A 27,571-nucleotide genomic window follows, 5' to 3' on the forward strand; every position below is an offset into this window, starting at 1 on the left:
TTGCTCAACTAATAACACCCCCCCCCCCCGGAGGGAACAATCCCCCTTCTAGCTCAATGGGATCCGTGGTTGTTGCAAAATATTACGGGTGTGTTAACAGAGAGAAGCCACGCCCATGCAGTTATACACTGTCCTCCATGGTAAGTTGCAAAATATAATGGGTTGCAAAAACTTTCATTACACCGCCAGTGGTCAAACGGAGGGAGCCCAGAGGACGCTGAGAGACCTCATGGACTGGTGGGGCCTGGGCTCCCTCCGTTTGACCACTGGCGTGGGGCTAAAGGAAGCCCTAGGTAAATTTAGTATGTCATTTTTTTCATCTGTTCAGGGTCCCTTTAAAAGGAAACAAAAATTTCAGCCTCCATATCTCTCTCACCTCGGGCTCCCTTTAAAGGGAACCTTAACTGGGTTCAGAAAAAAAAGTTTACCACCGCAGACCGTCACTCACCGATCATCCGGTCTCTCGCCGTGGCTCAGTTTCATTTTCAGCAGTGCACTCTGGCCACGAGCGTCCTCTGTCGCGATTCTGTCCCTGTGGCCGTCTTGCGCCTGTACAGTACGTGTACTACGTACGTACTCATACTGCGCAGGTGCAAGATGGCCACAGGGACGGGAGCGCGTCCTCCATTTTAAAAATGGCCATTACCCCCTAACAGCTTCCTGGTCAGCAGACTGTTAAACTGTAATACCACCCACTTTAGCCATAGGGAAACATGGACATTACCTTGCACATTCAGTTGTAACCGACAGCTGCTGATATATAACTGACAGCAACGGGTATATCTCAGTTCTGACAAAATATTGTCAGAACTGGAAGGGCTCACTGTAAGAAGAAAATGGTGAGCTTCTGAGAGGAACTTTGCAGCTACGTCATTTGTTTATTTTAAATAATTTTCCTCACTTCAGGTTCCCTTTAAGGAGTTGCTCATCCTCCCCAGCATGGAATACTTTGTTTTTTTCCCACTTACATCCTCTTTTTTTTTTACTTGTACAGTATATATAATATAAATGATGGTATATACTTCATCATAAATGACAACAATACCACTGTACAAAATGCAGAATCTTCCTGGTTTCACTTTATTAGCTCCGCCCAGAAGGTGTGGCCTCGGGGCTGTTGGCTCCTAGACTAGAGAGAGTTGCAGCCATGGAGCCGTGCGAGAGGGACGCAGCGGCGGCTGCGGTGAGTAGAGAGGGGTGATTGGGGTGCTGCTGGGGGTGTGTGGAGGGGGGAGAGAGTGCTGAGCTCTCAGGCCTGGCTGCTGCTGCTGCAGCTGGTGACTCTGGGCCAGCTATGAAGCTATGACGTGCTGCATTATTATTAGCTGTGTACTCCTCATACTGCTGCTCTGTAATATGCACCCCTCCCATAGGCACACTGCTGTGTCGAGGCATTACACCATCACAGGCAACCCTTGTACCTATGCAGAGTCACTGCAGCCACTTCTAAAGTCCCTGCTGCAAACCTGCCACGTTAGAAGAAGAGAGAGTCTCATTTCTGCTGAGGGAAGCCTGTCACCCTTCATTCCCCACCCCAGAGGCTTCCACCGTCCCCCTCTACTTCCCTGATCCAGCACTGGGACCCCCCCCTCCCCCCCCCCCCCCCCCGAAGCTTGCGGCTATGCTCCTGTATGTGAGCAGAGGCATGGTGCAGCCAGTGCTGGGATCCCCCCCCCCCCCGAAGCTCGCCACCTCGCTCCTGTATGTGAGCAATTTGGGCCACATTTCAGCAGAAAACAAACGCAATTTGGGCAACATTTCACCTGCAAAAAAAGGAATTTACTCGCCTGACAGAAGTCTTCTCTCCCAGCCGGCCTCTGGCGCGCAGCTCCCCCGGAGATATTGCTCCTACAATCTCCCACGTTGAATTGAATAGCAGGGCTACGGGAAGATGGCGCCCGAAGCCCTGTACTGGAGACACAAATAGTCTCCAATACAGGGCTTCGGACGCCATCTTCCTGTAGCCCTGACTGCCGGAAGACTATGCAGGATGCTGGAGCGGGGCTGCGGGCTATGAACTGGCGCTGTATCTATTAGACGCTGCGGCCAGTTCATGCAATGGACAGAGGCCAGTGTCCCGAGGCTGGGACGTCCCGCGGTTAAAAGCGGGACGTTTCCTGGGTCCTCATGCAGCCTGAGACGGGGAACCCCGAATCCGGAACCTGTCCCGGGTAAAGCGTGTCGTATGGTCAGCGCACCTATGGGTCACAGGCCCCTATGCAATTTGCTTTTTCACCTGAGATTTCTCCTAGGTGATCATTTTTCTTCAATTGAAAATAACTTTAAAGCACTTTTCAACCAAATCAAAAAGTACCCAGAAGTACAGTAGGTGAAAAAGTACTATCGCAGTTATTTTGAGTATTTTTATTGCTTTGTGGTGGTGTAAAAGGCATTTTATTGACAAGTTTAAAAAAATATCACCTAGAAAAAAACACAGGTAAAAAAGTGAATTGCATATGGGCCACAGGGTGTAAACATTATCTATATTTTACTATTGGAATACAGCAGTAGAATATCGCTAATTAAAGTTATATTCTTCTAGCAGCAATCCCCTGCGCCCTTTTTTCCAGGTACTTTTTTTTTTTCATCTATGCCCTCTGAGGTGCCATTCGTCAGCATTTGTGCCAATGCACACTGCGTGCTGCTGCATGTGGCAGGGCTAATCTCACCTGCACAAGCTTACAGCTGGCAGGGGGATTGGTCAGCCTGCAAACCAGCTTAACTTTTTTACTTTTACTTTTAAAAATGCATGCACATCCACTTTTCTATTTCACCCTGGTTTATGGTGTATATGTTTAAAATGATCACACTTGTGGGATTGTAATTTGTAGCTTCAGTATCTCCGGTTTTACTTCTGTTACGGCATAGAACATGAAGTTTTGCATGAACTTTTCAGAAAAATTTGAATAAATCGTTGCATGCAAAAGACTCACAGTTCAAGGCAGTTTTTTTTTCCTGTTTCTTTTCCTCACTGCATAATAACATGCTATAGGCCCCGTTCACATTTCACGCGTTGCCGTCCGGATTTCGGCAACGCGTGCAGGAGGCAGATGCGCACGACATCAGTGTGCATAGACTGCACTGTCTGATGTTTAGACTGCATGAGTTCCGGACCAGTGCTGTCCCCGAACGCATGCTGCACACATTTTTCCCAGAAACGCACGGCTGACTCATTCACTACTGTGAATGGGTATCAGCCACGCAACGCATACAAACGCAGATGGCGTGCGTTCGTACTCGTTGCGTTCCGAACGCACGGCCACCTGGGTTTGGTAATATGAACAGGGCCTAAAAGTATGACAATAACGTAAAAATTGTGCCACAAAACTTTAATCAGAGTTCAGAAAGTTACGGTAACTCTAATGTTGGGAATACACACTCAATCGAGCCATTAGATGGCTCGATTGAGAATTTCCGACATGTCCAATCACCCGCCGGATCGATTCCGCGTTCGATACCGTGGGCGGGACAATGGGAAAAAGGGCTGCAGGGCAGTGTGTGTTTCTGTGTGTCTCTTTATCTCTGTGTGTGTATGTCTGTGTGTGTGTGTGTTTGTATGTCTATGGCCTAGTGCACACCAGAGCGGTTCGGCTGCGTTTTGCGATCTGCTTGCGGTGGTGGATACGCTTGGGTAATGTATTTCAATGGGCTGGTGCACACCAGAGCGGGAGGCGGTTTGCAGAAACGCATACTCCCGGGGTGAGGCATTTTTTGGATTGTGGAAGCGTTTCTGCCTCAATGTTAAGTATAGGAAAAACGCAAACCGCTCTGAAAAACGGCAGTTCAGAGCGGTTTTGCAGGCGTTTTTGTTACAGAAGCTGTTCAGTAACAGCTTTACTGTAACAATACATGAAATGTACTACACCAAAACCGCTACACAAAACCGCAAAACGCTAGCTGAGACGCTACAGAAAATCTGCTAGCATTTTGCGGATCTGCTAGCGGTTTTTGGTGTGCACCAGGCCTATGTTTCTGTGTGTTTGTATGTGTGTGTTTCTCTCTGTCTGGCCTAGTGCACACCAAAAACCGCTAGCAGATTTTGAAACGCTTTTTCTTATTTTTCTGCAGCGTTTCAGCTAGCGTTTTGCGGTTTTGTGTAGCGGTTTTGGTATAGTAGATTTCATGTATTGTTACAGTAAAGCTGTTACTGAACAGCTACTGTAACAAAAAACGCCTGGCAAACCGCTCTGAAGTGCCGTTTTTCAGAGCGGTTTGCGTTTTTCCTATACTTAACATTGAGGCAGAAACGCATCCGCAATCCAAAATCTGCAGCAGCCCGGGAGTATGCGTTTCTGCAAAATGCCTCCCGCTCTGGTGTGCACCAGCCCATTGAAATACATTACCCTAGCGGATCCGCACCCGCAAGCAGATCGCAAACCGCAGCGGAAACGCTCCGGTGTGCACTAGGTCCCTGTGTGTGTTTTTGTATTTCTGTGCTCTGCATGTGTTTGTATGTCTATCTATCTATACATTGTACTGTCCTATGCTGGCAGAGGGTGGGATAGAGAATGCCTGTGTCTTGCTGAACACATTGCACTATCCTATGGAGCCAGGGGGTGGGGTTAAGGAAGTCTGAGGGACAAAGCAATACAAAAAACTGAAGTATCTATCCGGAACAATTACTAGTTGCGTACGTGGGTGCAGAGGATGAGATTCCTATACAGACATGAAAACCAGAACAGTTGTTAGATGTCTCGATGCATGTTTACAGGTACAGCATGTAATATCACATTATTTGATGGTGTGAGGAATGCAGTGGTTAGTTCTCTTGCTTTCTGTTGCAGTTTGTGTGGTTGTTGGTCACTCACTTCATATTTTGTTATTGGATGAGGCTCAGTGAGTGGCAATTTATCTTTTTACTGTTCGTCTGAACAAACTGTGAGGCCTAGTGCACACCAGAGCGTTTCGCTGCGGTTTGCGATCCGCTTGCGGGTGCGGATCCGCTAGGGTAATGTATCTCAATGGGCTGGTGCACACCAGAGCGGGAGGCGTTTTGCAGAAACGCATACTCCCGGGCTGCAGCAGATTTTGGAATGCGGATGCGTTTCTGCCTCAATGTTAAGTATAGGAAAAACGCAAACCGCTCTGAAAAACGGCACTTCAGAGCGGTTTGCCAGGCGGTTTTTGTTACAGTAGCTGTTCAGTAACAGCTTTACTGTAACAATACATGAAATCTACTACACCAAAACCGCTACACAAAACTGCAAAACGCTAGCTGAAACGCTACAGAAAAAGAAGAAAAAGCGTTTCAAAATCTGCTAGCATTTTGCGGATCTGCTAGCGGTTTTTGGTGTGCACCAGGCCTAAGTGTCCATTAATTACTTGATTTTTGGCATCGATATCTGGCTGATTCGATCGTAATGATTGAATCTGACAGATATCAATGCCACCCGATCGTTTTTCAGTCAAAAAGCTCAATCGGGCATGCTGGGAAATCTATCGCAATGGCTGGATCGGGTGCGCGGCGGTTAGGGCATTTGTGTACCCCCGCAGGCCTGTGGTCAGTGGGTAAGTCTCAAGTGTCACGCCAGTGCGAATCCTCACCTCCGCCGCTGTCTGCCATCCTTTTAAATCGCCGCCGCAAGCACCTGTACAAAGTGACACCACTGCATATACTGATGTCACTACATGCGGCCGTGTCGCATGCTAAAGGTTCTCGCGGTGTAAGTGAAAAAAGACGCCAGAGACCCGAGGAGGTTGAGCATTCGCAGTGACAGATTAGCATGAAACGCAAAAGACATAGGGGGAGGTGCCTGCAGGCGGCGAGGCTAGGACGATAGCCAATAGATTTCATGCTGAAAGCAATTCAAAATCTGTGTGTGGGCAGGCAATAGATCCCTTCTTGATCAAATTCGATCACAGAATGATCTATCTGATGATAGACCTGGTCGATCTGACATGCTGGAAAATCTAGGTTGATCTATTGAGATTGCTTATCAATTTGCATTGGCCCTAATGGAAATCTGATGGCAAAAAATGCCATCAGATCGAATTTCAATAGATTTCAAACTGAAATCTATTGGAAATCTGTTCCTAGTAAAAAATGTTCCTAAACACATCAGATAAATCAGAAATCTATCTGATGATCTATCTGCTGCTAATCTAACGAGTGTATGGCCACCTTGGCCTACCAAGAAGTGGTAAGATTGTGCAATCAAGATTGTATCATTAGTGGGCACCATTAGGCTGGGAGCATGCTTGTGGAAGAACATGAGGTTTAGGGCTGTTTATAATACTTAACACGATTTACGATCGCGTGCAAATTGCTGAATGCTAGGAAATTTTCATGTAAAGAAAATCATAGGCACCCTTTATTATTGTACTGCAATCCGGTCTTACCCCATTATAAACGTCCTGCATGCTACATTTTTTCCTGTGTATCTCCTTGTGTTCCTAGAAGCCCCCCAAAAAACTCATCACAAAAGTACTTTGCAATTCAGAAAGCTTATGCGACTCTGCGTTTTTTATGTGCATTTTTTTTTTTTAATTTACGTAGCATTTTTATTGATCTACCTTTTCAACAAAAGAAAACAGGAAGAGGAAATGCATTATTAGATGTGTTTGAGGGCTCGTTCCCACTATCGCGAATCTGCATGCGTCCAACGCATGCAGATCCGCACATGTAATGCAAGTGGATGGGCCTGTTTCCACTGTAGCGTTGTTGAGGTGCGTTTTTTTCAGCGTGAAAAAAACGCACAAAAGAGCCAACGATTTCGCCTGCGTCGGGAATCCGTGCGAATCGCCGCTAATGTATTTAATAGTAAAAACGCATGCGTTTGTTACATGCGTTTTTACCCGCGATTTCGCGTGCGATTTCGCACCTTTTTCAATTTTATTTAGCCCTGGCAGTGTCATGGTTAATTTCGCATGGCACCCTGCCATGCGAAATCGCATGCGAAATCGCGGGTAAAAACGCATGCGGAAACTCATCCGCATGCGTTTTTACAAGCGTCGGAATGCGGCCGAAATCGCGTCGCAACAGTGGGAACGAGCCCTCACACCAGGGCTGTGGAGTCGGAGCAATTTTGGGTACCTGGAGTTGGTTTCATAAACTGAGGATGGTTTGTGTACCGACTCCACAGCCCTGTTACACTAAAAATCACACCTGCTGCGCCTCCATAGGACCTATTGTATGCTATTCGCATGTGGTGTGCTGGAAAAAGCAAAATGCTGTATGATTTTAAAATGCGCATGAAATGCTGCAAATTTTATTTATAAAGCACCAACCTATTATGCAGCACTGGACATTAGTTTAGGTTTCAGACAATATTTAGGGGTGACATACAGCAATATGACAATACAGGAATACAAGAAAGACCAGAACACACAGCACAGTATGAGTACCAGGTAATGCTTAGTCAGTCACTGGATGGAGCATGGAGATTAGGCAAGTTAGGTTCACTCAGATGCATTGCATGGGTTCACAGTAATGGAGGTACATGATCAGGTAGGGCACAAAAGGAGGAGGACCCCAAAGGCTTACAATCTAGAGGGAGAGGTAGGGACACGAGAGGTTGGGGACCAGAGTTCAGCAGTGGGTTTAGAGCAATTGCGAGGGGTGGTAGGCCAGAGCGAAAAGGTGAGTTTTGAGGGCTTTCTTGAAGATGTTGAAGGAGGGGGCTGCCCTAATGGGTGGAGGTAGGGAGTTCCATAGTGTTGGAGCAGCTCTTGAGAAGTCCTGGAGGCGTGCATGGGATTGGGTGATGCGGGGGGCGGTCAGGCGAAGTTCATTGGAGGAATGGAGTGAGCGGCTAGGTGTGTATCTCTGAGTTACATCAGAAATGTAGGTTGGGCAGGTTTTGTGGACAGATTTGTAGGTCAGATGTATGTGACTTGTGTGGCGCTCATAGATATTTATTTTATGCAATTTCTCCCAGTGTCATCTACCGTGTGTGCCTAGCTTACGGCCTCCTTCACACAGGTGGTTTAGGCTAGGCACTGTAGTAGGCCTATAGTAGAATGCAGTACATTCTTCAGGATAACCTTTTTTTACTGTAATCTTCATGTTTCAGCATCAGAAACCCTTCCGATAGCTATATATTGGCATGTAACCCCACCCTCCCGCGATGCTTAGCCCAGGAGCATTGTGGGAGACCAGGTATATTTTGTACTGGCATCAGAACTCTGAGGGCTCGTTTCCACTATAGCGAATCCGCATGCGGGCACTGCATGCGGATTCGCATAGTCAATGTAAGTGGATGGGGCTGTTTCCACTTGTGCGGCGGCGGGAGCGTTTTTCGGTGCGGCATAAATCTGCACGGCAGAGCCGTCAGATTTCGCGTGCGGGAGGAATGCGGGCGAATCGCCGCTAATGCATTTAATAGGGAAATCTCATGCGGCTTTGTCATGCGGATTTCCCCGCGATTTTGCGTGCGATTTCGCATGGTTTGCTATGGAGCTTTACTCAGGCAGTAACATGGTTAAATTCGCCTGGCTCCTTGCCATGTGGAAACGCAGCCGCATGCGATTTCTTCTGTGGTGGAATCCAGGCGATTCCGCACCGCAACAGTGGAAACGAGCCCTTAGTAACCAGACATTCTGCAAAGCTTCACCTGAGGGCTAGTGCACACCTACAGCGCTTTTCAGAATGCTATCGCTTGGTTAATGTATTTGTACGGGATGGATCACACCAGAGTGATGTGTGTGTGTGTGTGGTTTTTTTTTTTCCCCTTCTCTCCCTCCCTCACCCCCCCCCCCCCCCCCCCCCCATGCAAACGCAGGTCCTGCAGCATTCTGAGGCGATTCAGACTCCATGTTAAGTTTAGGAAAGTGGAAAATCGCTCAATGTTGATGAAAACTCGCTCAATGTAAAAGCCTCAATGTTTACAAAAGCTGTACACTTGCAGCTTTATTGTACAAAAATAAAAAAACGCTACACCAAAACGCTCCAAAAATCACTAGGCATGACTAGAAAATTGCTAGGCACATGCCTGGAATCGCTTAGAAAAATCACTTCTACAAACACTCAGGGCCGTTTCCACTTGTGCGGTGCGAATCGCGGCGGTAAAAATTTGCATGCGGATGCGAATTTTGCCTGCGGTTATATGCGAAATTTCATGTGAATTCGCATGGATGACGATGTATGCGAATTTAACCATGGCAGTGCCTGTGTGCTTTTCCATTGATTCCATGCGAAATCGCATGCAAATTCTCATACCAATACCGCATGCAAATTCCCTATTAAATACATTGTATGCGATTCGCATAGCGGAATGCAAATTCTGATGGCTCTGCCGTGCAGATTTTTTCTGCACAGAAAAACGCAAAGGAATCCTGACAACGCATGCGAATTTGCAATAGTGTAAATGGGCCCTTAGCGTTTGTGAGTGCGCTAACGCTTTTAGATGTGCGCCGGCCCTTAATTACCTGAGGTAAAAGTCAGAATGTAAATCGGGGAGAGGAAAGATTTTACGAGCAAACACTGGCTAAATAATCTATAAGGGCTGGTGCACACCGAGCGGCTTTTTGGGCGTTTTCAGATCCGCTTGCGGCTGCGGATCTGCTTGGTCAATGTATCTCAATGGGGTGGTGCACACCAGAGCGGGGGGCGTTTTGCAGAAACGAAAAATGCCTGGGTGAGGCATTTTTTGGATTTCGGATGCGTTTCTGCCTCAATGTTAAGTATAGGAAAAACGCAAACCGCTCTGAAAAACGCCTGTTCAGAGCGGTTTTGCAGGCGTCTTTGTTACAGAAGCTGTTCAGTAACAGCTTTACTGTAACAATATATGAAATCTACTATACTGAAAACCGCAGCAGCAATCCGCAAAACGCTAGCAAAACGCCTCATAAAAATAAAAAAAAGCGTTTAAAAATCTGCTAGCATTTTGCGGATCTGCTAGCGGGTTTTGGTGTGCACCAGCCCTAAGTGAATATTGTAAAGAAAAATAATTTTATTCATTACTTTATTTTCAGTACAGTTCCTGTAGTGAATTAAAAAAACAAAACAAAAAAAAACCCCGCCAGTTTTAAATATGTGAGCATTTTTGTGGCTTTGCTAACTTCCTGCACGACAGTTTTTCCCGCACGACAAAAAAACCACCAAATTTCAACAGAGTTGCCTGAGGTCTTTTTTACACTATACACTGAAAAACAATGCATTTTAACTTTCCATAGCAGTGCATTATGAAAAAGTTTTCAGTTAAAACGCGTATAGTGGGAACTGAGCCATAGGAAAACATGGGCATTACTTTGAAAATCAGTTGTCCTTTCAGTTATAACTAAGAGCAACTGATTAACCACCTGAGCGGTCTGGACGAGCTGAGCTCGTCCAACACCGCCGGAGGTCGCCGCTCAGGCCCTGCTGGGCCGATTTTAATCAAATAAAAAGCAGCACACGCAGCCGGCACTTTGCCAGCCGCGTGTGCTGCCTGATCGCCGCCGCTCTGCGGCGATTCGCCGCGAGCAGCGGTGAAAGAGGGTCCCCCCAGCCGCCTGAGCCCAGCGTAGCCGGAACAAAAAGTTCCGGCCAGCGCTAAGGGCTGGATCGGAGGCGGCTGACGTCAGGACGTCGGCTGACGTCGATGACGTCACTCCGCTCGTCGCTATGGCGACGATATAAGCAAAACAAGGAAGGCCGCTCATTGCGGCCTTCCTTGTTTATTCTGGGCGCCGGAGGCGATCGGAAGATCGCCTCCGGAGCGCCCTCTAGTGGGCTTTCATGCAGCCAACTTTCAGTTGGCTGCATGAAATAGTTTTTTTTTTATTTAAAAAAAACCCTCCCGCAGCCACCCTGGCGATATAATCAGAACGCCAGGGTGGTTAAAGGGAACCAGAGATGAACGTTTCACACAAAATAAACATATCAATCGATAGCTTGTAAAGAGTAAATGCTCTACCTGATAATTTCGCCACTCTGAGCTGCGCTTGAGCTTTTTTTTTTTTTCTTTTAAATCCATTTTTGCTTCAGGTAAAATCCAATATGGCCGCTGGCTCATACCTGTTCTGCTTCCTGGTTATGAGCTGTTCCGGGTGCGCTGTCAAGGCTATATAAAACTATAGACAAGCAGAGCTGCTGCTGCAGCCTTTTATCTGTGTGCATTACACTTCATTATTCTGGTCAGGGCCGTTTCTGCCCTGCACTGAGTGGGTGCAGACGAGCAAGTAGAAGAAGGGGGGGCACAGGCAGAAGGAGATCACCGCTAGGGAGCTGGCGACGCGCGGTGCAGCCAAATGGAAGAAGAAAGAAGATTACCAGCGCAATCACCTTCCTTGACTCCTCCTGGGCTGCCTGCGTCAGACGTCAAGTCATCATCACGTCACCACCACATGATGACACCTGATGTCCTGTAGCGGTACTGCAGGCTGTCAGTGCGCAGCGCCTATGAAGGATTTGGCTTTCCGTGCTCTGCCTGTGTGTTTTCCTGGTCCCTGCCTCCTCCTGGATGAGCGGCTGGTCACTAGTAAGTAGGCAGATCTACTTCTGACCTGTGGCTGTGTGACTGTCCCTAAAGAGTAAGGGTTTGTGCGTCCACCGGGGTGGGGGAATGGGGGAGCAATTTTTACACCCTTGCCCTGAGTGCAATTTAGCCTAGAAACTGCCCTGGTTCTGGTATGCTGTGTGGCTGCCTGTAGGAAGTGTCTCCTAGGAATGAAACTGCACAGATAATGACTGCACAGACAATGATGACTGCACACAGATCACAGATGAAATACTACAGCAGCCACACTTGTCTGTTGTTTCAGAGCTTCCTCCTCGGCAGGAGCAGCTCCTCTCACGTCATCAGAGCTCTCTGTGATGCTGTGAGTATGCAAAGCAGGAAAGCAGAGCCAGGAGGGGGCAGGCTTGGGCTTGAAAAGACTTCACAGAAGACTGACTCCGCTATAATGATTCCTGAGCAAAGCCAGACTGAATGCTCAGTTGGGATTCTTATCAGAGCTGATATCAGGCAGGCTGAGCAGTGAAGGATGAAACAGAGAGCAGGGTAGGTGTTTTCTATAATGTTCCCACTGATAAATTAGTAAATTATATGAGGGTGCTTCATCTCTGGTTCCCTTTAAGTGTAAAAGGGGCCTCAGGGCCCTTTCACACTGGTGGTGTGGTGCAGCAAATTGCTGGACTGCTACCACTGCCTAATGAAACCCTATTGGGAAGTTCATACTTTCCATGTTGCGGTACACTTCGCTGGAAGTGCCCAATTTAAAGCTAGTGCAGAACTATGTTACCGTGTGTGACCCGCAGCGACCTGCGTCAGGCCGGAACTCATGTTAGTTTATGACCAGGCAGGGTCCTTTAATGATGTTGGCCTTGCGACGTTGCGGCGCACATGTATTTTTACAATGCACTTCCGCAAACCCCGAAGCAGGAAGTGACCGCATCACTTCCTGTTTGGCTGGTGGCCAGACAGGGAACACAGTGTACTAACGCGGTGTTCCCGGAAGACCTATTTTGTGCGGCGGGCGCGATGCATCGCTAACGCGAATATACAGTGTAAAACAAGCTTCACTGGGTCCTCTTACACTACATCTGTTACAGTTGAAAGGACAACTGATTTTCAAAGTAATGTCCATGTTTACCTATGGTTCAGTTCACACTATATGTGTTTTTAACTGAAAACTTTTTCACAATGCACTGCTATGGAAAGTTAAAACGCATCAGTTTTTCAGTGTACAAAAGAGGCCTTACGATCCTTACACTATATCAGTTAAGGCTTGTTAACATCTAAAATCGAAATCGCTGACGCCATCGATTTTCAATTTGTTTGCGCTTTGTTTTTCCTCCCGGCGGTTACCTGCGCACTTCGATTTTGTGTAAAGCGCTTTTTTTTCAGACCGATTTTGTTTTTTCACTTCCTGACGCAAGTCAGGAAGTGAACTCTTTGACCCGGAAAATAATAAATACAAAGTATTCATTCTTAAAGCGGTATAAAACCCTGACATAATATTCAATAAAAAAATGTTTTCCTACTTTTTATATGTCATACGGTTATCATATTTGCTTTTGTGCATAAGTATTATTATTCATTTAGAAGTTATATGTTCCCAAAGTACACTTTTTTTCTCTCTGAGAGCTGACTTTGCATTTTATTTATAACTGCTTTATTCATCCTCTAACTTAAGCAGAAAGCATTTATGCTTGTCTGACTTTGTTCAGGGGACCAGGCAGTGTGAGAGAAGGCTTTGTTTACATTTCTCACTTGATACAATTAAACACAAGATAACATTCTGTAAAGTTCGGAAGCGGCCAGCTCTGCAGGCAGGAAAGCTTCTAAAGCCAGTGTTAACCCTTTGAATGCAGTTCTAGTAAAAAATAAAAAAAAATGCTGGTTGTATATTATATGCTGTAAATAATCTATTAGAGCAAAGTAGAAATGCTGGGTTTCATTCCGCTTTAAAAACTCTGGGCAAATCACTATACAAAGCGCTTTTTCATGCATTTTGCGATTTCCCTACACCTTCCATTATAGGCAAATCGTCCCCAAAATGGTACAGGCAGCGCTTTGCTGAGCGGATCGGAAACAAACCGCTCAGATGTGAACACTCATAGGGAATCATTTCACAAGCGCTTTTAGGGTGATTTTAAAAATCGCCGGGGCTTAAAAAAAAACGCAAAATGACCCTAGTGAGAACGAGTCCTAAGGGCCCATTTCCACTATCGCGGTTTCCGCCGCGATTCTGCAGAGTTTCCCCACACATGAATTGCACGGCGAAACTCTGCCATAGGGGATAACGGCGCCACGGCCGAATCGCTTGTGGGAGCGATTCGGCAAGAACCCCCCGCAGAATTCGTCTGCGATCCCGCTCAGTGCTCACGCCGCACTAGTGGAGACGAGCCCTTACTGTCAGTTGTAACTGAAAGGACAACAGTGTCCACGCGCCCCTGTAGCCTCTTTCACACTTTTCACTGAAAGACTGAAGTTTTATCACAATGCAATGCTAAGGAGAAAGTGTAAAAGGGCCATAGAGTTGGTCTGTGTGCTGTTTTTAACCATTTATGCCTCCAGGACGTAGTACCTACGTCCAGGAGGCCACGTGCGCGATCCCACCCTCCCCAAAATGCCCACATAAAATGTTTAATAAAAAAACAAACAAACATTACTATAAAAAAAAACACATAAATATTTACCTAAGGGTCTAAACTTTTTAAATATCTATGTAAAGATGAAATATTTCTCTCCTTTTTTTTTTTTTTTTTATAAGCTTGTAAATAGTGATGGATGCAAAACGGAAAAAATGCTCTTTTATTTCCAAATAAAATATTGTCGCGATACATTGTGATAGGGACATAATTTAAACGGTGAAATAACCGTGACAAATGGGCAAATACGTGGGTTTTAATTATGGAGGCATGTTTTATTTTAAAACTATAATGGCCGAAAACTGACAAATGAATTTTTTCATTTTTTTTTTCTTCTTCTTACTGTTAAAATGCATTTACAGTAAGGTAGCTCTTAGCAAAATGTACCCCCCAAAGAAAGCCTAATTGGTGGCTGAAAAAACAAGATATAGATCAGTTCATTGTGATAAATAGTGATAAAGTTATAGGCTAATGAATGGGAGGTGAACATTGCTCGGATGCATAAAGTGAAAACGACTGAAGGCTGAACTGGTTAAATATGGCTTGCATACAAATTGCATGTGGCTAGAGATAAATTAACTGGGCCAAACGAAATCTGCAACTGCACCTGTGCGATTATGGCCACCTGTGCTGTATGGCTGGTGTGGTCTAGTTTGCACAGGAGTGCAGTTAAACTTATCTACAGAGTCGCACAACTTTATCAGGTAGTAGCATGGTGCTAAGAACTCAAACTAAAGAGCCCTGTGGGTTCTTGGCGTGAAACTTTGTTGTTTCGGTAACTAACAACTCAACTGCTTGTTCCCTATTAAGTGTTTAGAAATTTACAAGCTCTGTTAACTATTAAAAGTGACACTAAAGCGAAAAAAAACTTTATGATATAATGAATTGTATGTGTAGTACGGATAAGGAATAGACCATTAGTAGCAAATAATTAGTCTTATTATTATTATTATTATTTCGTATTTATATAGTGCCGACATCTTTCACAGCGCTGTACAGAGTACGGTATATATAGTCTTGTCATTGTCAGTCAAAGGTTCTCACAATCTAGTCCCTACCATAGTCATATGTCTGTATTGCGTGGTGCATGTATATTTTAGGGGGAAGCCAATTAACTTATCTGTATGTTTTTGGGAGTCACTGTTTCTTTGATGTATAGTGTTCCAGAAATCAGGACCAATTTGGTCCTGGAGCTCAGAGAAGCTCTTTTGCATAGATAACTGAAGTTTCTTAAAGGTGGCCATACACTGATAGATTTGCGGCAGATTCGACCATCAGCTAGATTTCTGTCAGATGCCTGTCAAGTCGAATCTGACAGGAATCTATCTGATGTGTGCCACACACTAGGAACAGATTTCCAATCGATTTCAGAGTTACCGTAAATCTAATGGAAATCGATCTAAATACCTTATTGGACCATTAGATCCAATGCAACTCTATGGGCCGTCCTGTCAGTTAGATCGAAATCGACCGACCGATAGATTTGATAGAATCGATGGAGTCTACAACAGCACCAGGGGGGTTGACACACTTAAAAAAAGGACAACTGTAGCGAGAGGTATGTGAAGTCTGCCATATTTATTTTTCTTCTAAACAGTACCAGTTGCCTGGCAGCCCTGCTGATGTATTTGGCTGCAGTCGTGTCTGAATAGCACCAGATACAAGCATGCAGCTAATCTTGTCAGATCTGACAATAATGTCAGAAACACCTGATCTGCTGCAAGCTTGTTCAGGGGCTATGGCTAAAATCATTAGAGGCAGAGGATCAACAGGGCAGCCAGGCAATTGGTATTGCTTAAAAGGCAAATCAATATGGCAGCCTCCATATACCTCTCATTACAGCTGTCCTTTAAAAACTTCAGGATTGCTTAAATGCTTGTCCCAAGTTAGATACTGATGCAACATTTTTGTGTGTGTGGTACAGAGATTGACAAATTGCACATTTTCCCAACTTTGAGTAATGTTGGTCATCCGTCCTTGCAGAAATATAGAGCTGAACTGCTTTCTCAAGAATTTGAATGTTAAGAAATACTCTCCAAGCCATGGCTGTGGAGTCGGAGAAATTTTGGGTACCTGGAGTTGGATGATTTTTATACAAAATCCACAGCCCTGTTAAGTATTAGTGTAAGGAGTCGGAGTTGAGGAGTCTGAGTCCGTGGTTGATAAAATGAGGAGTCTGTTTCGGAGTCGGATGATTTTTGTACCTGCTCCAAGCCCTCTCCCATAATCCATTGTACAGGCTGGTATTGCCCTTGATGGCCGATCACTGACCACAGTGCCCAGGAGGAGGGAGTGGTAAGCTCTGGGCAGTGATGTTATGGTGAAAACTGGATGCATTTTTGAGCAGTGGAGACAGGCAGCCCCATACCTCTGTATCGAGTGGACCTGTGCCGCTTCGTACTCCCATCTCATCCAGCATTGATACCGTTCTGCGTGCATCGCGGCCGGGGTGTCTACTCCGCGTTGCGATTGCGTTTTTCTGTTTCCACTGCCTCGGTTTCACGTTTGGGAGGAAGAAAAAAAATTGGCCGGGAAAACAATGTAAATTGCTGGATCGGCCAAAAAAAAATTGCATTTTCCTGTGCTCCTATATTTTAAAGAGACTCTATTAAAAAAAAAAGTCCCCTGGGGGGTACTTACCTCAGGAGGGGGCAGCCTCAGGGTCCCAATGAGGCTTCCCCCATCCCTGTAGCTACAGTGAATCCAGTGCTGGCTCCCCCGAAGCATCCCGCAATCTGGGCTCGACAAGCCTGAGAAGGCTTGCTATATTTACCTTCCCTGGCTCTAGCTGGGGCACTCTTGCGGCTCTCAGCATGGAGATAGGCTGAAATAGCCGATCTCTGTCGGGTCAGCTCTACTGCACAGGTGCTGGAGACTTGCGCCTGCACAGTAGAGCGGACCGATGGCTATCTGCGAGTGGAGAGCTGATACTGCACTGGAGCCAGGAAGGTAAATATTTACATCCCCGCTGTTTGGAGGGGCAGAGCGAGACCTCCGTGGGACACAGGAGGACGGGGAAGCCTCTATAGGATCCCAAGGCTTCCCCCACCCAAGGTGAGTACCTCCCAGGGGAACTTTTTTTTAGTTACAGGTTCTCTTTAAATAGGAGCTCAAGCACACGAGAAATGCAGCAGATACGACGTTTGCGTTTGTGATCACATCACAAATGCAGCGCACTAATAGAAATATCCAGCATTTTGCGATCTACAAGCGATCGGAATGAGAACGCAAATTGCTGCTAGTGGAGAAGGGCCTTTAGTAGCATACATGTAAAAATGGCGCTTGGAGATCTGGGCGCAGGGTAAAGCCGATTAAACAGCTCACCCTGCTCCTGCAAAAGTCCCGGCGCTGTTAATTACTTTTCCCCCTCCAGGCTGCCATAGACTCTGGGTTAAGATGTAATTCAGCTGCCAGCTATTGCTAGTGGCGGAGTTATTTATTTATTTATTTTTGTTAAAGTAAATTGGGTTCAGTCTTTTTTTTGGCGCCCTAATTACTGTCTGAGCGCCGCCATAGCCGTAATACACATTACAGCCTATGGCGGCGAATGGTGCGCCGCTTTGTGCAGTTTAGCCTTTAGTAGCATGATTTGAGTCGCGTGGGAGGGGAGGTCATTGGGATGATACGTTTTTACTGTATTATTATTTATGTATTGCCAACATCTTCCATAGCGCTGTATGTAGTACAAAACACATAGTGGGGAGCAAAGGTACGTGAGATGTTCAGAACTCTGTACAATCAGGACATCCAGCAATACAAATGCATACACGTCAGAGACGTCAGCAATGCTGGTGCATGCTCATATGATAGATTGCAGCAGAACAAGAAACACTAGGAGAAGGTCACTGCCCTTGCAAGCTTACCATCTAGAGGGTAGTGAGTTAGAGACACAGGGGCTGGCCGATGAAGCAGTGAGCCTCCAATGCTATCTATAGCAAATTATAGGCTCATACAGTAGAAGGAAATAGGCTGGGCACTTGCTGTTTTTTTTGAATTGCAAGCTGTATTGGAACATGACAAGCCAGGCTGTGAACAAGTGCGTTTTGTTATGTGAAACTGACGTAAACTCATCTCCTCTTTCCCAGCACCTGTTTCCGCTTCAGTTCCGCTATCCGTGAAATATTGATGTCCGGCCTATCACGTTTCACTAACCCGCAGCTGTCATGGATGGACTGGCTATCAATGTTTTCTATTTCACACAATACTCTTATGCTTGGCACACACCTTGCAATTTCCCATTAGATCGGGGTCAAATCGATAACAGGTCCGATCTGTTCAAAATCATTCAGAAAACAGTCGGAAATCAGATTGGGCCTGTTGGAAATTATCGATTCGACACGTTGATCTGACAGGAAATTGCATGGTGTCTACCAGGTATTACTCGCCCACTACTAATTCAACCACTTTTACCTCCCGCGGCAGTATGTATATTCCCACAGGACTCCATTTTGCGCGCAGGACTGCAGTGCTTGTTGCCGCACACGCGCCCGTTCTCGTCACTGCCCTTATGCCTATGAGAGCTGATCACTGTGATTGGCTGGCGGGGGGAGGGAGGGATGGGATAGAAAAAAATAATACAATGTACATTTTTATACAAAAAACCCCCCAGAAATAAATGAATAAAAAATAAACAAAGCCCTGCAGCAGTGATCAGAGCCCATCAACAGAAAGCTCTGTTGGTGTGCAGGAAAGGGGGGGGGGATAACTTATGTGCTGAGTTGTACGGCCCTGCAGCAAGCTCTTAAAGCTGCAGTGGGCTGAACTGTAAAAAATTAGCCTAGTCACTAGGGGGGTGTAGGCCTATGGTCCTGAAGTGGTTAATATGTATGTCCTCCTGAGGGTATATTACTGTTTGTTGAAAACTGAAAAAAAACCTGAAAAAATGCACCTTTATTTCTGAATAAAATATTGGTGCCATATATTGTACTAGGGAAATATTTTAAACATTGCAATAACCGGGACAAATGGGCAAATGTGTGGGTTTTATCAACAGTAAAACGTTTTATTTTAAAACTATAATGACTGAAAACTGAGAAATGCTATTTTTTTTTTTTTTTATTATTATTATTCCCGTTAAAATGCATTTAGAAAACAATAATTTTTAGCATAATGTACCACCCAAAGAAATCCTATTTGGTGGCAAAAAAAACAAGATGTAGATCAAGATTTCATTGTGATAAGTAGCGATAAAGTTATTGGGGAATTAATGGGAGGAGCGCTGACAGGTGAAAATTGCTCTGGTCCATAAGGGGAAAAACCCCTTAGTAGGGAAATGGTAAACTTTCAAGAGGAACTGTAAACAAGGGTTAAAATTCATCGTCCATCACAATCCGTAGCTGATATTCCCTTTCCTAGGAGAAATCTTTACCTTTTCTCAAATAGAGGTTGGAATGGGGGGAGGGGCTTAATGGTTGATATTGTGGTGAAACCCCTCCCACAGTGTGATGTCAACACCTAGGTCCTGACAGTTTTCTGTATGTGAACCGAGTTACATTCTGGGAAATAACGTCTGTTTCCAACTGCCAAGCAACCAGTATCTTCCTCTGTGCATATGTATAACAAAAAACCCCTTTTTTAAACCTATCGCATTGTTAGGGGGTGTTGTTTACAGTAGTAAAGATGGTAAAGTGCAGGCTGATTGTGGATCAAACAATATGAACAAATTACAGGACCACTATCGCAAAAAGTAGGCAGTTAAAATCTGCCAGAAACAGGTTTTGGGCCAGTTCATCTCCTCATGGGGGATTCTCTGGGTTTTCTTTGTTTTCAACAGCATTTCCTGAACAGCAGTTGCAAAGTCTAGCTGACAAAATTGTGTGCAAGTGATTAGGGAGGCCGGCTGCAGTGGCTGGTATCTTGCTATTTTGGTAGTTAAACTGCCGTTCAGGAAATGCTGTTGAAAACAAAGAAAACCCTGAGGATCCCCTATGAGGAGATGGACTAGTCCAAAACCTGTCGCATAGTGGTCCTTTAACTTTTCTCTTTGCAATATATTGATTTTTTTTTTTTACCCTTTTTACTTAAGTTCCTTTTTCAGTGATGCTTCCTTTTTTTTTCTTCTTCTTTTTTCCTGTAGCTGTTGCTAAGTTTTGGCTGGACAGGGCTTTCCCAGAAAAATGTCAACATTTTCTGTTTGTTAATGAGTTATTTGTTATCTCCGTCATCCGCCTCCTGGATCCTCTGCTACGGTCCCGGTAACTTTGGCTACTTGGCGCAGTGCGTGTTCTGTGCTTGCATAGGCGCTCTGAGGGAGGGGAGCACGGCAGGGCAAGCGACCGCGCATGCGCAGTAAGCCCCGACTCCTGAAGTTACCGGGAGCCATAACAGAAGATCCAGGAGACGGAGGACGGCGGCGAGGGACAGATCAGGTCGAAGGGGGCTGGAAGAAGCCCCAGGTATGTATACAACTTTTACATTCTATCATCTCCGGTTTACTTTAAAGGGGTTCTGTGTAGGCTATAAAAACAAAAAAACTGACACTTACCTGGGTATACTAGACAAGGTGTAGGAGGTGCCCATTTAGAGATAAAAAACATGGTAAGGTTTTACGTTTTGTATAAAACAAAAAGTGACTCATAAGGAGTTTAAGACCAAAAAAAGGGGTTCCAACTTATTAAAACTCATAAAGCACAGTGACAACGCGTTTCTGGGCGTAAACCGCTTCTTCAGGTCAAGTACGTGCCGAATGGGTATAGGTCAGGTCCGGTACGCCTTGCATGAAAGGAATGCCGGCACTGGGACCTAATTGTAGTAAAGACTACAATTAGTTCCCAGAGCCGGCATTACTATTAGTTCCCAGAGCCAGCATTACTTTCATGCGAGGTGCACCAGACCTGACCTATACCCATTCGGCACGTACTTGTCCTGAAGAAGCGGCTTATGCCGAGAGACGCATTGTCACTGTGCTTTGTGTTTTAAAAAATTGGAACCCTTTTTTTTTTTTTTTTTTTTTTTTTTTTTTTTTTTTTTAATACAAAACTAAAAACCTTGCTATGTTTTGATCTCTCTAAGGCCCAGTGCACACCAAAAACCGCTAGCAGATCCGCAAAATGCTAGCAGATTTTGAAACGCTTTTTCTTATTTTTCTGTAGCGTTTCAGCTAGCATTTTGCGGTTTTGTGAAGCGTTTTTGGTGTAGTAGATTTCATGTATTGTTACAGTAAAGCTGTTACTGAACAGCTGCTGTAACAAAAAACGCCTGGCAAACCGCTCTGAAGTGCCGTTTTTCAGAGCGGTTTGCGGTTTTCCTATACTTAACATTGAGGCAGAAACGCATCCGCAATCCAAAATCTGCAGCAGCCCGGGAGTATGCGTTTCTGCAAAACGCCTCCCGCTCTGGTGTGCACCAGCCCATTGAAATACATTACCCTAGCGGATCCGCACCCGCAAGCGGATCACAAACTGCAGCCGAACCGCTCTGGTGTGCACTAGGCTTAAGTGAACGCCTCCTACATCTTGTCTAGTATACTCTGTTGCACCCTACAGCTGAAGGGTTTTCGCCTCGCAGGTTTTGCAGGTTGAATACTTTTTAGAGCAGCAAACGAAACCCCTCATAAAAGGCCGAGTGGGGACGGTTTTTCCCTACATGCACAGACGAGGGGTTACCTCAGGGAACAACCCATCTTTGTGAGTGTATTCTTGTGTTCACTTTATACCTACTTCACCAGGCGATATTAAACCAAAACTGGCTCCCGGTGTCCGTGTGTTCTTTTGTCTCACCAGTATTTGACACTTACCTGGGTCTCCTGTAGCTGTCATGTCCCGCATTGTCCTCCTATGATCATCCATTCCCCGCCGCCAGTCCGGGTCTAATTATTCATCTAACTAGACTGCGTCGTGCTCGCTCCCACTGGCGTCTCCAGGAGCTTACTGCGCAGGAGCAGTACACCAAAACCTCGTACTGCGCAGTAAGCTCCCGGAGACGCGAGCGAGCATTATTCGTCTAGTTAGACGAATAATTAGAACAGAGGAGTAGGGGAACGGAGGATTGGAGGAGGATGGCGCGGGACATGACAGCAAAAGAGGGCAGATAGAAGCCCCCGATAAGTGTCAGTTTTTTTGTTTTTATAGCCTCCACAGAACCCTTTAACCACTTCACCCCCCCAGTGCTAAATTTCTCCGTCCCTCTGCGCACCGCTTCACCCCCAGGGATGGAGAAAGGCGCACTTGTTTGTTTACTGGCTGGGAGTGGGCGGGGAACTCTCGCGCACACTCCAGCCAGCCCGCACAGCAGGTGACTAATTGGACGTTAGGAACAAGCGTTCCTAAATCCAATTAGCCTCGTCGATTGCGAGTAGAATGAAGACGGCTTCAAACAGAAGCCGTCTTTATTCAAAACAATGTAAGATAAACAAACGTGCAGCGCGCGCCCCCGCGACCCGCGCGCGCACACACACCCCGGCTCTGCAGTACAATGATTGGTTATGGGGGCTCCAGTCCCCAATAACCAATCATAGTACATAAATACTGAAATGGAAGCAGCGCTGAAAGGTAAAAATCGCGCTGGTGTTTCAGGGGTAAAACCCCTCAGTTGTGAAATGGTTAAACATTGTAATGCTGTAGCTTCAAGGTGAGGTTTTTATTAGTATAGCTATACACACAGATCAATCCGGATAAAGCTCTTTAACTATGTACAGCTGACAGGAAATACAAACGCCTGGAGAAAAGCCACGCTGTGTTCCATGATTGGCTGGCTGTACTGTGAAAGTCATTGGTGTGCGTCACTGTACACCCCACCCCCACTTCCTCCCATTGATACCTTTTTTAAAAGTTCCATTCTTCATGCTCTTGCAGGATTATTTCTTTCTGGTTCTCTGTTCGTCATTCTGCCATTGTTCTTGAAGGTAATTGTAGCTTTATGCGGAACCGGTATTGTTAAGCTACGTATGCAGTTTAGATTTTCATCCGGTTTGTCCTTAAGACTACAGTGTATAAACTGGTCCTCTGATGTCACTGGCCTCCTTAAAGCAGAACTGACCTCAGAAATTCATCTCGGCTCTAAAAGATATGCAACAGAAACTAACCTTTAAAGAAAAACATTTGTTACATCTGATTCAAATCCTGCAATAACTCTGCAGTGTGTCTACTTCTTGCTTTCATGGAAGAAGACATATTGTTAACTTCCTGTGCTTTCAAATGAGCTTATCTGCGGTGGCAGTCAGATTCCATAGGTGAGAGATCAAATTACAACTTGTGGTTAGTCACAGATGAGGGGAATTAGACTGGCTAAACGCTCTAACTCAGGGGAAGGGAACCTTGGCTCTCTAGCTGTTAAGGAACTACAAGTCCCACAATGCATTGCAGGCGTCTGACAGTCACAGTCATGATTAATAAAGGCAAATGCATGCTGGGCTTTGTAGTTTTATCACAGCTGGAGAGCCAAGGTTCCCTATCCCTGCTCTAAATCCATACAGGGTGCATTTCTCTGTTTTCCTTCTGCTCTGTGCAAGAGTTCAGGTCCACTTTAATAGAGATCTGATCGGTCTTCCCTGATTTTTTTTCCCCTCCCTCCCACATACTGTCGTTCTCTGCAGAAACTATTTGTTGGAAGTTACCTCAGCCGGAGGGAATGGGGTCAGTATCCGCATGTATGATGGTCATGCCTTGTTATCAGGACATTTTTTGAAATGTTATATAGTAAATTACAAGAATTCTGTTCCTGGTGGGGGCCATGTCTTTTGTCCACAGTTAAGGCTAACTCGTGATGTCATTTCTGCCCTTTACTTTCTTTCTTGTCTCCTCCAATCGCTGAGTCGCCTCAGCCTTGCTTGTAAACACAAGTGAGTAGGGGATTAGGTTTCATGTAAGCAGCTGGCAGGGAAATAAAGGAAAGAGGAGGAATAGATTATAGATAAAAAGAACCCCCAGCATGCAATTCTTTGGCACGACTACTGAGGGCCAGTGTTCCTTAAGTATGTGATAACTCCAAATCATAACAGCAGAAAAAGTTTTGAAAGTTTTTTTTTTTGAACGCAGGATTAGCATCTTTATCACTTAATACACTCACACCAGTTGCTGTTGAAATTTGATTTTTTTATGGTGACAATACCGCTTTAAAGAGAAACCATGACCAAGAATTGAGCTTCATCACAATCAGTAGCGTATACCCCGTTTTACATGCAAAATCTATTCCTTTTCACAAACTGATCAGTAATGGGCTCTGTATGGCTAACATTGTGGTGAAACCCCTCCCACAGTGTGATGTCAGGACCACGGTCCTGACAGTTTCCTGTCTGTGAGCCTTGCTGCATTGTGGGAAATAACAGCTGTTTACAGCTAGGTCCAACTGCCAAGAAAAGCAAGAAGCCTCTCTTTCCACTGACATCACCTGCCAGCAGTAAAAATGTCACCATGTGATAAATGTCAGACTGTAAATGAGGGAGAGGAAATATTTTCCAATTGGCAAACACTGAATAATTCATTTATACATCATTATTGTAAAAATGAAGCACTTTTGTATTAGATTGTTTTCACTGGAGTTCCTCTTTTAAAGTAATCTGCCCCTGTGCAATCCTACAGATCAGCAAGAGGAATTGGCCAATAAAATTTAGATTAAGGGAGGAATCACAATTGTGTCTGCTGGAAATGCAGACGATTCTTTGCAAGCATATTTCTGCGCGATATGTGCATTTGTTTGCGATTGAACGATTTTTTTTTTTCTTTCAAGTGGCTAGCGAGGGCCCTTTCATACCGGGGGTGGTGCGATGCGGTATTTTTACCTCACCCCACCGCTGGGCAGTATGTAAACTTTCATACTGCCATGTTATGGCGCGATGACGGCCCAGAACTACGTTACTGCGCAGCCTCTGCGCCGAGTTACGGCAATCTGTCGGCCCAGAAGTTGTTAGTCTATTGCAACACGGGGTTATTTAAAAAACTGATCGCTGCGCGCATGTGCAGAAGCGTATTTTTACAATACACTTCCGTGCACTTCCGCATACCCCAAAGCAGGAAGTGACGGGAAATGTTCGGCACTTCCTGCTTTGGCCCAGTGTCAGATGGGGAATACCGCGTAGTAACACGGTATTCCCCGAAGGCCGGTTTCTGGCGGAGTGATGCAGCGGAATCGACGCATCGCTAATGCTGGTTTATAGTCTGAAACTGGCCCGCGAAGAAAGTTGTACAGGTTGTATCTTTTTAATTTTTTTTTTTTTTTTGTTTTGTTTAAACACACTATTGCAGAGGTTTCCTGAAAACCCAGTGGCCTCATAGGAAAACATTTCTTGTATTTTCGCATGCGATGTTGCATTGGGGTAACCGGCTACCGTCGGCGTTTGTAACCCCATGCGCGTCGGCGTTTTTAACCCCAACATTGTGTTACTAATGTAACCCCGTGCGCGTCGGCGTTTGGAACCCCGTGCGCGTCGGCGTTTGGAACCCCATGCGCGTCGGCGTTTGGAACCCCATGCGCGTCGGCGTTTGGAACCCCATGCGCGTCGGCGATAGAACAGGGAAAAAAGGTGGAGGGGTTTGTCTCTTTGTTAAGAATTCTCTTACAGCTGTCCTCAACGATGAGATGGAGGAAGATTGCGAAGATGTGGAGTCCGTTTGGGTAAATATTCATGGTGGAAATAAAAGTTGCCAATTGCTTATTGGGGTATGCTACAGGCCACCTCTTATTAATGAAGCTGCAGAACTGCGATTACTACAGCAGATTGAAAAAGCTGCAGGTAAAAATGAGGTCATAATTATGGGCGACTTCAACTTTCCAGACATTGACTGGAGTATTGAGGCTACCCATTCTGGTAAAAGCAGCAGATTTCTGGCAGCACTACAGGACAATTACTTGACTCAAATGGTAACTGAACCAACTAGGGGGAATGCGTTACTGGATCTGATCATTTCTAATAGACCAGATAATGTATCAAATGTGCAGGTTCAAGAACATTTGGGAAATAGTGATCACAACATGATAACGTTTGAGCTGGTGACTGATAGGCCACGGGGCAGCGGGACCACTAAAACTATGAACTTTAGAAAAGCAAAGTTCACTCAAATTAGGCAGGCACTAAGTTTGGTGAACTGGGATAATGTACTACAAGGGGAAGACACTGAAGGGAAATGGCAAGCTTTTAAACTTATACTCAATCAATACTGTAGTATGTATATCCCATATGGAAACAAAATGTCTAGGAATAAAAAAAGGCCTCTATGGATGAATAGAAAGGTTAAAGATAAAATGAAGAGGAAAAAGAATGCCTATAAGGTCTTAAAACAGGAGGGGACAGAGGCTGCACTAAGCAATTATAAGGAGTGCAATAAAAATTGTAAAAAAGAAATTAGGCAGGCAAAGATTGAAGCTGAAAAACAAATCGCTAAGGATATCAAATCTAACCCAAAAAAGTTTTACAAGTACATTAACTCTAAAAAAAGAAAGGTTGACTGTATAGGACTCCTAAAGGATGAGGATGGGAACTCAATGGTGGATGACCAAGGTAAGGCAGAGTTATTAAATGCTTTCTTTGCTTCTGTCTTCACAAAAGAAACAGCACTGTTGCAAACTACAGAGGCGGAAGAGTCTCAATCTTCTAACTGTAATATTAAATACTTAACGCAGGAAGAAGTGAAGGCAAGACTAAATAAATTAAAAATAGACAAGGCACCTGGCCCGGATGGCATGCATCCTCGGGTCCTAAGGGAATTAAGTTCAGTTATAGATAAACCCCTTTATCTTATCTTTTGTGACTCTCTTGCAACTGGCAGAGTCCCAGTGGATTGGCGTACAGCCCACGTTTTCCCATTATTTAAGAAGGGCAAAAAATCTGATCCAGGAAATTATAGACCTGTAAGTTTAACATCAGTTGTATGCAAACTATTTGAGGGGTTACTAAGAGATACTATACATGACTTCATAGTAGAAAATAATCTTATTTCTCAGCATCAACATGGGTTTACTAAAGACAGGTCCTGTTTGACTAACATGCTCAGCTTTTATGAGGTAGTGAATGCTAATATGGATATTGGGAATGCTGTAGATGTGATATACTTGGACTTTGCAAAGGCCTTCGACACTGTTCCCCACAAAAGTCTGGTGCAAAAGTTGAGGATGCAAAGACTGGGGAAGAGTCTGTGTTCATGGATAGGGAACTGGCTAATGGACAGAAAGCAAAGAGTTGTGGTCAATGGATCATACTCAAAATGGGAGACTGTTAGCAGTGGGGTCCCACAGGGGTCTGTTCTGGGTCCAGTGCTCTTCAATTTATTTATTAATGACCTAGTAGATGCAGTAGTGAGCAATGTTGCTATTTTTGCAGATGATACAAAATTGTGCAGAATCATTAACTCTCAGGAAGATAGTGTCATATTGCAACAGGATCTGGATAGGATGGCTATATGGGCACATACATGGCAGATGAAATTCAATGCTGACAAATGTAAGGTCATGCATTTTGGATGTACTAATGGTCTAGCACCATACAAAATAAATGGGATACAGTTGGGGACATCAAACTTGGAGAAGGACTTAGGAGTACTCATTGACAACAAGTTAAATAATCGTACTCAATGCCAAGCAGCTGCAGCTAAAGCTAACAAAATTTTGGGATGCATTAAAAGGGAA

At 45.0% G+C, this 27,571-nt stretch overlaps 1 protein-coding gene across 3 annotated transcripts in view; it reads left to right on the top strand.

Moving 5' to 3' along the window:
* The first annotated feature begins 1,111 nt into the window (after nucleotides 1-1,111).
* Nucleotides 1,112-27,571, top strand: part of TRAF2 (TNF receptor associated factor 2) — a 182,760-nt gene continuing 156,300 nt past the window's right edge. For all 3 annotated transcript variants that reach the window (XR_011023232.1, XM_068248957.1, XM_068248958.1), the window contains exon 1: nucleotides 1,112-1,183. The gene's annotated coding sequence lies outside the window, so the exon portion shown is untranslated. The remainder of the gene's footprint in view (nucleotides 1,184-27,571) is intronic.

Source organism: Hyperolius riggenbachi, chromosome 8 (genome assembly GCF_040937935.1).
Source record: "Hyperolius riggenbachi isolate aHypRig1 chromosome 8, aHypRig1.pri, whole genome shotgun sequence".
Lineage (NCBI taxonomy): Eukaryota > Metazoa > Chordata > Amphibia > Anura > Hyperoliidae > Hyperolius > Hyperolius riggenbachi.